Below are 8,325 nucleotides of genomic sequence, written 5' to 3' on the forward strand. Positions count from 1 at the left end.
AGGGGGGGCGCGGGGGGGGGGGGGTGAGCAAACTTTGGAGTTTCTATTTTTTTTTTAAAAAAAAAATTTTAGTATAAGCGGAAAGGTTTGAATCTGAAATCCCCCACTTACATTCTCTTCCCCAAACCATCAAACTCATCCCTTCCTCCAATTTTAGAGTTTCATTGGAATGATGTTGCTCCAAACACGATCAAAGATTTCCATGCATCTCTCTTTTTATATATAATTTTTGATTGGCAAGCATTATGCGTGGATTTAGTGGTTGTACATAATTTGATATAGGGATTAAAATGGCAAAACAAAAGTAACCAAAAAATTTAACACCAAAAGTTAATGTTTATGTAGATTTTTGTGCATCTCTCTCTCTCTCTCTCTTTTTTTTTTAATAATTTTTTGGTGTGCAAGTGCCATTGGTGGACTTGATGGTTGTATATTAATTATTTGATGAAGGGTAAAAATGAAAAACAAAAAAAAAAGACCAAAAGTTTAGGGTCAATGCTTTATACAGAAAATAAGATGAGATAAGTCTATTTTTTTTTTTAAAGAAAAGTCTATTATTTAGTTGGTCTAGAAATTAATCCTGAAATTATTATCATTTTTTGACATGGCATGGTTTAAATTATACCCAAACAAATGTATCTTTGCACTCAGGGTTAATATAGTACAATTTCAAAATTTTATGGATGAAATTAGTCAAACTAAAATGTTGGAGATCAAAACAAAATACTTAAAAGTTTCAGGAACATTTAACCATTTTCATATTTTTATTCATCCAATGTTGAATTACATATTCGGAACTGTGAAATAATGACTGTGGACATCCCATGGTTCTACTGAGGCCAACTCTCAATGAACGCTTCTCTGAATCCTGGCCATGATGTGATAGCATTTTCCACAATTACAGCAAGCATACCTTGAGGTGCTCATCGGCCGGTGGCAGCCCTAGTTGGGCAAACTGCAAGTAAAGAATAAAGATGCATAGAAATTGGTAATTTGTATCACTATACATGTCGAAATAATTAAATGCAATTTGCATTCACAACAATAATGTAAAAAATGCAAAATTCATCTTCATAAGCTATGTATGTACATGCAATTTAATAAATTTGCCGTGCAGTAGAGTTTCTCTTTCTATAAGGGCTTTAACTTTAATCCCTATAGAAGATATGTACACATGTATGTGGATATGCAAGCAATGGCTGAGTTGTAGGAGGGAATTTGGAAGTAGAAAAGTTGTATAACAAGATTTAGCAAAATCTTAGTCATTGTAAATCTAAGTCATTGCAAAATTTGGCAATAACATTATTATTTTTAGTCTTAACATCGCAATAATATGTGTTAAGAACTTAAAGGACAAAATGTATTCCGAGTAAAATCTATCACAATTATAATGTATTTTTTTTCATCATTTTCAATTGCTACATCCTGGTTAATACGAGAAAATAATCCTTGTTGAAAAAGCAATACCATAAAAATTAGTCAAAATATTTCTAAAAAAAATAAAGAAATCAAGTCTTTTGAGGAAAAAGTCAAGGGAGTGAGGCAAGAAATTTTAACAATATTTTCTCCAGTAAGGGGGTGTGATAAACTGAAAATTAAGTGAAAATTCTACAAAACTGTACAAGTTAAAATTAAATTTCTCAGAAGGGCGACAGCTACCACGCTAGCTCTATCGTAGTTGCTAGGAGTCAAAAACTGATGGGAGCTAAATTTGAAGGCAGGAAGGTGAAATTTAGAAAACTTTTTCTCTTCTAAGGTGATTTCGTGCTCTATGCATCGTATCTTCAATGAAGAATGTAAAATAAGGGTCCATTTACCGAGTTCGCAGTAGGCATTCATTAATATAGAGTTCAAGTATTGATATTTTAAGCAAAAAAAAATTAAATATGAAAAATGTATGAATCTAAAGTGAGTTAATAACTGTTAGTGTGTGCATTCACACATTAGATTACATGTGATATAAATGTACTAACAAGTATTATGCTTAAAAAAAATTATTAACGAATATGTATTAGACATTCGTTAATTAGCAAAATCTATAAAACAAAAAAAGACAATTGTGTTCAGGATCTACATGATACGCACCGTATCTACACCGAAGGGAAGTGTATGTGTATGGTGCTTAGGAATTCCGGTTTCATCCAGAAGCCGATAGTACTCTTCCACATCCGCCAACATCTTTTCTCTGGACGGCAAAGTCACCTGTCTGGACAAAACTTGCGCCACCCACTTGGCTTGTAACTCCATCATACGAAAATTTACGGTCCATTCGTTAAAAAAAATGTCAAAATTAGCTTTCACGTTAGTAAGTTGAAATATTTCATCTTCTAGTTGCAAATTAGGAATTAGAACCAAGAGCTAATCATCATATGCACAGGACAATGTATACACTAACAGAGTTGGATGCATACTACATATGCAATATTTAGATTCTGAATTTAGTTTATACATAATCATCATGCGTTTAAAATCGATAGTACAATCTTTGTATAGAATGTTAATCTATAGACTGAATGCAAATATTGGTAGTATTTGAAGAGGTACATAGCAAAAAATGATCTAATAAATACTAACCCGGCTTGGGATTCCAACAAAGGAAAGAGTAGGAGCAAATTGCGGAGGAAAGACGTGTTTGCATAATGGATCAACACGATTGTCATCAATGGTAATAATCCCCTTTGTGTTTAAGAAAGGGAAATCGTATTTGTAACTGTCAACACAGTTTAATGACCATTAATCCCCACTAATTACAAACACTCTTCAGTCCCCTTCGGCCTAAATAGCAATGATCTCATGTTATTGTGCTAAGTTTTATTTCAAAATTGTACCATTGTGGTGTTCCTGTGTTTATAACAGATTATAGCCCCTCAAATGTGGGGACTTGGTTGGGCCAATACAGATGATGCATGCAGTTGCATGAGATTTGTTGATATATATGTGAATAATGTGTAGTATTTGGTGTAAATTAATACCAAATTATTCTAATTTATATAAAATCTTCAATTCATATATAGAAATTTTGAATTAATCTCATATATGCTGATAGTGTATATACTAGCATGTATGAATAGATACCACATGTGCAAGAATTAAAATTTATATTCAAGTAGGACTAAGTGGCATGCACTCATGATGAATGATGTATATACTGTTAGTATCTACAGGATTAATGTAAAAATTTTTTAATCCAAAACAATATTATACGTTGTTATAAACCAAAAACTGTAGCACATTACAACTGCATGAACAGAGCCAAGACACACCTGTATTGGCTCTAAGCACGAAATGTTGTATCATATCCAGGTTAGGGCCATTGCCAATTTCAAGCTATTATTATGGTTCCAAATATAACGTGTGGGCTTTCTGTTCAATAAGTATTAGAAAATTTTGAAAAAGATAGCAAAGTCCTACTCCCGCGGACTCGAAGTACCATTGGATACGATGGTCTCATTTGTGTTATCCAGTTGATGAGGGAGGAGTTGGATTTCGGAGACTATGGGACGTATACAAAGCTTTTTCATGCAAGCTTTGGTGGAATTTCCGAACAGGATCATCGTTGTGGGCAATGTTCTTGAAAGCAAAGTATTGCAAAAGCCTCCATCCTTGTCAGGTAGAACTCAAATCAACGGACTCGGCAATCTGGCGGAGGATGGTCAACGTCAGTCGACAAGTGGAGCTCTCAATGTTATGGGACGGGTCGTGTCACTTTTGGTACGACAACTGGTTGGGAAGTGGTGCGTTGTTCCTACAAGCACAAGTTATCCCAAATTTGACTTTCCGCAATTTCGTCATCAATGGTCACTGGGATTTGAATTCCTTAGGTCTTACAATACCAAAGGAGAAAATGGCCTCCATTGTGAAACACATACCACCGGAAGAAGGGAGTGAAGTTGAAGTCATTTGGATGCCCACCACATCTGGTAGATTCTCTCTACAATCGGCTTTCGAAGACATCAGGCAGGCCCGCAACAAGTCGATGGTTTTTGCTTCGATTTGGCATCCTCGGATTCCTTGGAAAGTCTCGTTCTTCATGTTGCGACTATTTCTAGGAAGACTACCGCTACCAGATAGGTTATGTAAACTTGGTTTTCATTTACCGTCAAAGTGCTTGTGTTGTTCTTCGGCATCTGCAGAGTCTATCGAGCATTTATTTGCCAATGGACAAATAGCATCGGAAGTTTGGAACTATTTTCGAGGTTTATGTGGATTTAGCTGTTCAGGGTCTTCTCTACGGTCCTGCATAGTAGGGTAGTGGTTGCGGTTACATGATACTGAGACACGACAGCTTATTGACCGCATTCTACCTAATATAGTTTGCTGGCAGATTTGGAAGGCAAGGAATAAAGCAATGTTTGAGGGTGTCCAGATGCGATCGTCTGTTATTTGTCATCTCATTTTCTCGGAAATTCAGTCCATCGTGGGAATCCACTTCAAACAAATTTTTCGATTCCAATCTTTTTGTCATTTGTATGATCGATCGAATGTGTCTGTCGGTACGGTTGCATACAAATTTGTTCGATGGGAGACAAAGGAGATAGGACGGCTCATACTTAATACGGATGGATGTTCTAAGGGTAATCCAGGAGTGGGTGGAGGTGGAGGAGTTCTTCGGGATCCAACTGGTTCACCACTGATTGCCTTTTCGGCTTATTTTGGAGAAACTACATCTCTCCGTGCAGAAGCTTGGGCTCTCCTTATCGGTCTTCAAACGTGTAAACATAGGGGATTCGAAAATATAAGTGTGCAATCAGATTCGCTGCTCTTAGTTGGGATCATTCAACGAAGCACTCAATGTCCGTGGCAGATTCGAAGGGAGATCAGGCAGATTTGGAAGCTCCTGCAGGAACCTATTCATTTTTCACACTGCTACCGAGAGGCTAACACAGTTGCTGATGCGTTGTCTAATGTGGGCGTTTCTCACCCACATCAAAAGGTCAAGGTATATGACAGCTTTACTATGTTCCCAAGGGAAGCTCGTGGGGCAATTCGCCTTGACAAATTAGGTTTACCGTCAATTCGGAAAATAAGACGTATGTAACACGAATTTATGCTTTGTAATTTTCTCTCATCAATAAAATAAAAAGTTGTTAAAAAAAAAAAAAAAGTCCTACTCCAGCATGCTAAATGTATGTGATCAACGGATTAAGACGGAAAAAGAAGAAACACTTGTCGGTTTATACCCTGTACAATGAAGAATGATATCAGCATCAACGAAAGCTCCATCCTTAAAAGCAATTTCACCATTCTCATAGCAATATTCGACCTACAAGAAACTTAACTAGTTGAAATTGCATACCGATCATTGAGAAATGTAGGCCCCAAAAGAAAAGGCCATTCAAAAGGAAACTATGGAGGACTACTCTACTTTGTACTCCCAAACTCGTATCACATTCTCACTTTTCAATTTAAATTTTTATTTTGGACACTTTACATCGTGGTCTTATAAATTTAGTTAGTCCAATTAATAATATCACTAGCAAAATTAATTGAATAAAGGATTGTAAAGCCAATGACAAACTATTGAAAGTTCTCTCTTTATCATTTGTTGCTGGACAATTTTCAACAATTTTAGTAATGGAAATTCTCTTTTTATTAAAAAAATTAAGAAGTACTGAAAGTGGTCAAAAAGGTGAAGTGATCATAGTTAGAACAAAATAATACATTGTGATTGATTTGCATAGTCCTCTATTTCATGAATTTTGCAAACATATTATTATCGATTGAATTTAAGTGGGATAAATTTGAGAGGTTAGGGTGTAAAGTCTTTAAAAGTAAAGTTTAGGGTGCAAAAATAAGAATGGTATATAAGTTTGAGGATGCAAAGTGAGATTAAAAGAAAGAAGAAGAAATAAGAATGCTAATTGTCTTGACAATCACATGCCGACGTACTTCAAGGCATAGCAAAATAGCAATAATGAATCAACAACAAACCGATTGTGTTGAAAATTTATTCAACTAGGACACTGTTTTGACAAATATGTTGCCTCCATATTTTCACAGCAGTGAGCCAAGCTACTAATATTTTTTTTTAGTGCCAGAGTCAGGATCTATAGTCAATGGGGACAATATGGTACGCATAAAAATGATTTCATTATTATGAAAAGAAAATTTGAAGGAAGATTATGTTTTCATGATGAGTGTTTTTTTTTTTTTTGTAGTGTGAAAATATTGAAATCATTTTCTATTCAAGTAGTAATCAATTTTCTGATTTAATAACTTTAAAACATTTGTACATGTGAAATAAATGTATTACTTAGGGAGGTGATGCGTGCGAATCAATGTTAGAAGAAAAGAATAATTTTCAAAATTCAGGACAAGCAAATAAAAATAAAAATAAAATTTTCAAAAATTTCAAGACTATCCTCTAAATTTTCAAAAGTTGAGGAGGGACAATTGCCCGCCCTCAACACCATGTGGCTCCGCCACTATCTTTTTCTCAAATTGGCTCATGAATCAAACTTACGCCAAAAGTATTCACATTGGACACAATGGATGTCAAACCAAGGAGCTAGATTTGTACCTCTTTATGCAGCCACATATTGCCACAGTTATCCATTTTTGTGACTTTAACCTGTGGAAATCTTGATGAAAGATAAACTTCTTTGGCTACCTTAGAAATTTCGATGCCAATATCATATGCGCTCGGTCCATATCCAATCACAACAACAACGCAAATATTTTGAAAGAACAAACTTATTGACAGAAACAATCGGACTGAAGTATCCGAAAATACAAAAGAACAATATGAAAAAAGGCAAGAAAATATTGGATATCGATATCTGATCCCCATAAGGCTCAGGAACTCTATAGTTGTGGCTATATATGGATTTGTTTTCCAGGCCATTTCTTGATTCCTTCAGGTAATAAACAGGTGCATAAAATCAAATAATTCACCTAATTTTTAGCCACCACACTTACATTTTACTTGGAGCATCCAAAATACCTTTGATTTCTTTTTCTAGATTACTACTGATAAAAAATATATTCAAATGGTTATGCTCAACAGTAAACATGCAAGGTATGTAAACATGTTGTACTTTTTTCTTTTTTTTTTTTGTAAGAGATAAAGTTTGAATAGATCGGCTTCGATCATCACCACAGGTTAGGTATGCCTTTGGGACTAGGTTACTTTCAGAAGTCCTTATAAATCACTTATCAATACAATCCTCACATCAATAGCAAAATTCGAACACACGACCTTATGTGAGAAAATGACTCATCTTTATCAAATGAACCAACTTGGTGTTAATAAACGTATTGTATTATGGGGTTGCACAGATGCATCTAGATTCATTTGGCAGAAAATGCTTCATGCATTAAAATTTCATGTCATCATCTGATATATCCAAGACATGATCCACATCCGAAATGGGGCCTCACAAATCCATTTCAAATCAGTTTGTCCCTGGAGTGTAAACAAGTTAGAGTAGAGCGTTAAAATAAAAAAAAAAAATTGAAATCATCATTTTACCCTAAAATGGACTGGTGAGTCCTGGATCCACATAAGATCAAAAGATGATTAGGGGTTTTCAATTAGGAATGAGTACCTGGAGGATTGGCCAACTTGGGTATGGTATAATGACCATTACAAACCACAACAGCCTCAAATAGCTCCTCTGAATCAAGTTCACCACATGTTTTCGACTCAATAATCCAGTGAGGATCATCCTTCTGCTGGACATTGATTACTCCGCTATTCAACCGAATCAACCGATTGAGTCCCAAATCTCTAGCAAATTTGTTCAAGAACTTGAGCACCTCTTCATGGTGAGGAAAACACACTTTTTTACCATTATTTTTACTGACTATGAAGGGGTAATCTGTAAATTCCATAAGCTGTGTGGTAAGGTTTGTTCGAAGAGAGTTATAAAGACTACTATGAACAACATCTCTATTAGGGTCAAGCCCTAGAGGATCACTCTCGACTTAAGGATCATAGACCCATATTCCACCAATTTGGTCTGACTTTTAATAGACCACCACCTGATGACCTTCTCTTTGAAGCTTACGGGCTATTACAAGTCCGGATACACCTGCTCCGATCACTGCCACCTTGAGATGATGTCGTGCCATACGGTACGTAAACTAGTTTGCTACCACACGCTGATATTGGGACAATTCCAGACAAATAGAAAGCACAATATATAGCGAGCGAAAGGAAGCTAGGGAAATAAGCCAAATATATGGACAAGGGATCCTTTGTTACAACATTCAATATTACACTCTTGTTTCACTATCTATTCAATTGACACGTGTCTCAAACTATAATGGATAAGAATTCAACTTTTAAAATCTCTCTCTTAGTGGGAAACTTTTTATTTTTGA

At 35.4% G+C, this 8,325-nt stretch overlaps 1 pseudogene; it reads right to left on the minus strand.

The window, feature by feature from the left end:
* Window positions 1-898: 898 nt before the first annotated feature.
* Window positions 899-8,073, minus strand: LOC113718320 (flavin-containing monooxygenase FMO GS-OX5-like; annotated as a pseudogene).
* Window positions 8,074-8,325: the final 252 nt, after the last annotated feature.

Source organism: Coffea arabica, chromosome 11e, assembly GCF_036785885.1.
Source record: "Coffea arabica cultivar ET-39 chromosome 11e, Coffea Arabica ET-39 HiFi, whole genome shotgun sequence".
Taxonomy (NCBI): domain Eukaryota; kingdom Viridiplantae; phylum Streptophyta; class Magnoliopsida; order Gentianales; family Rubiaceae; genus Coffea; species Coffea arabica.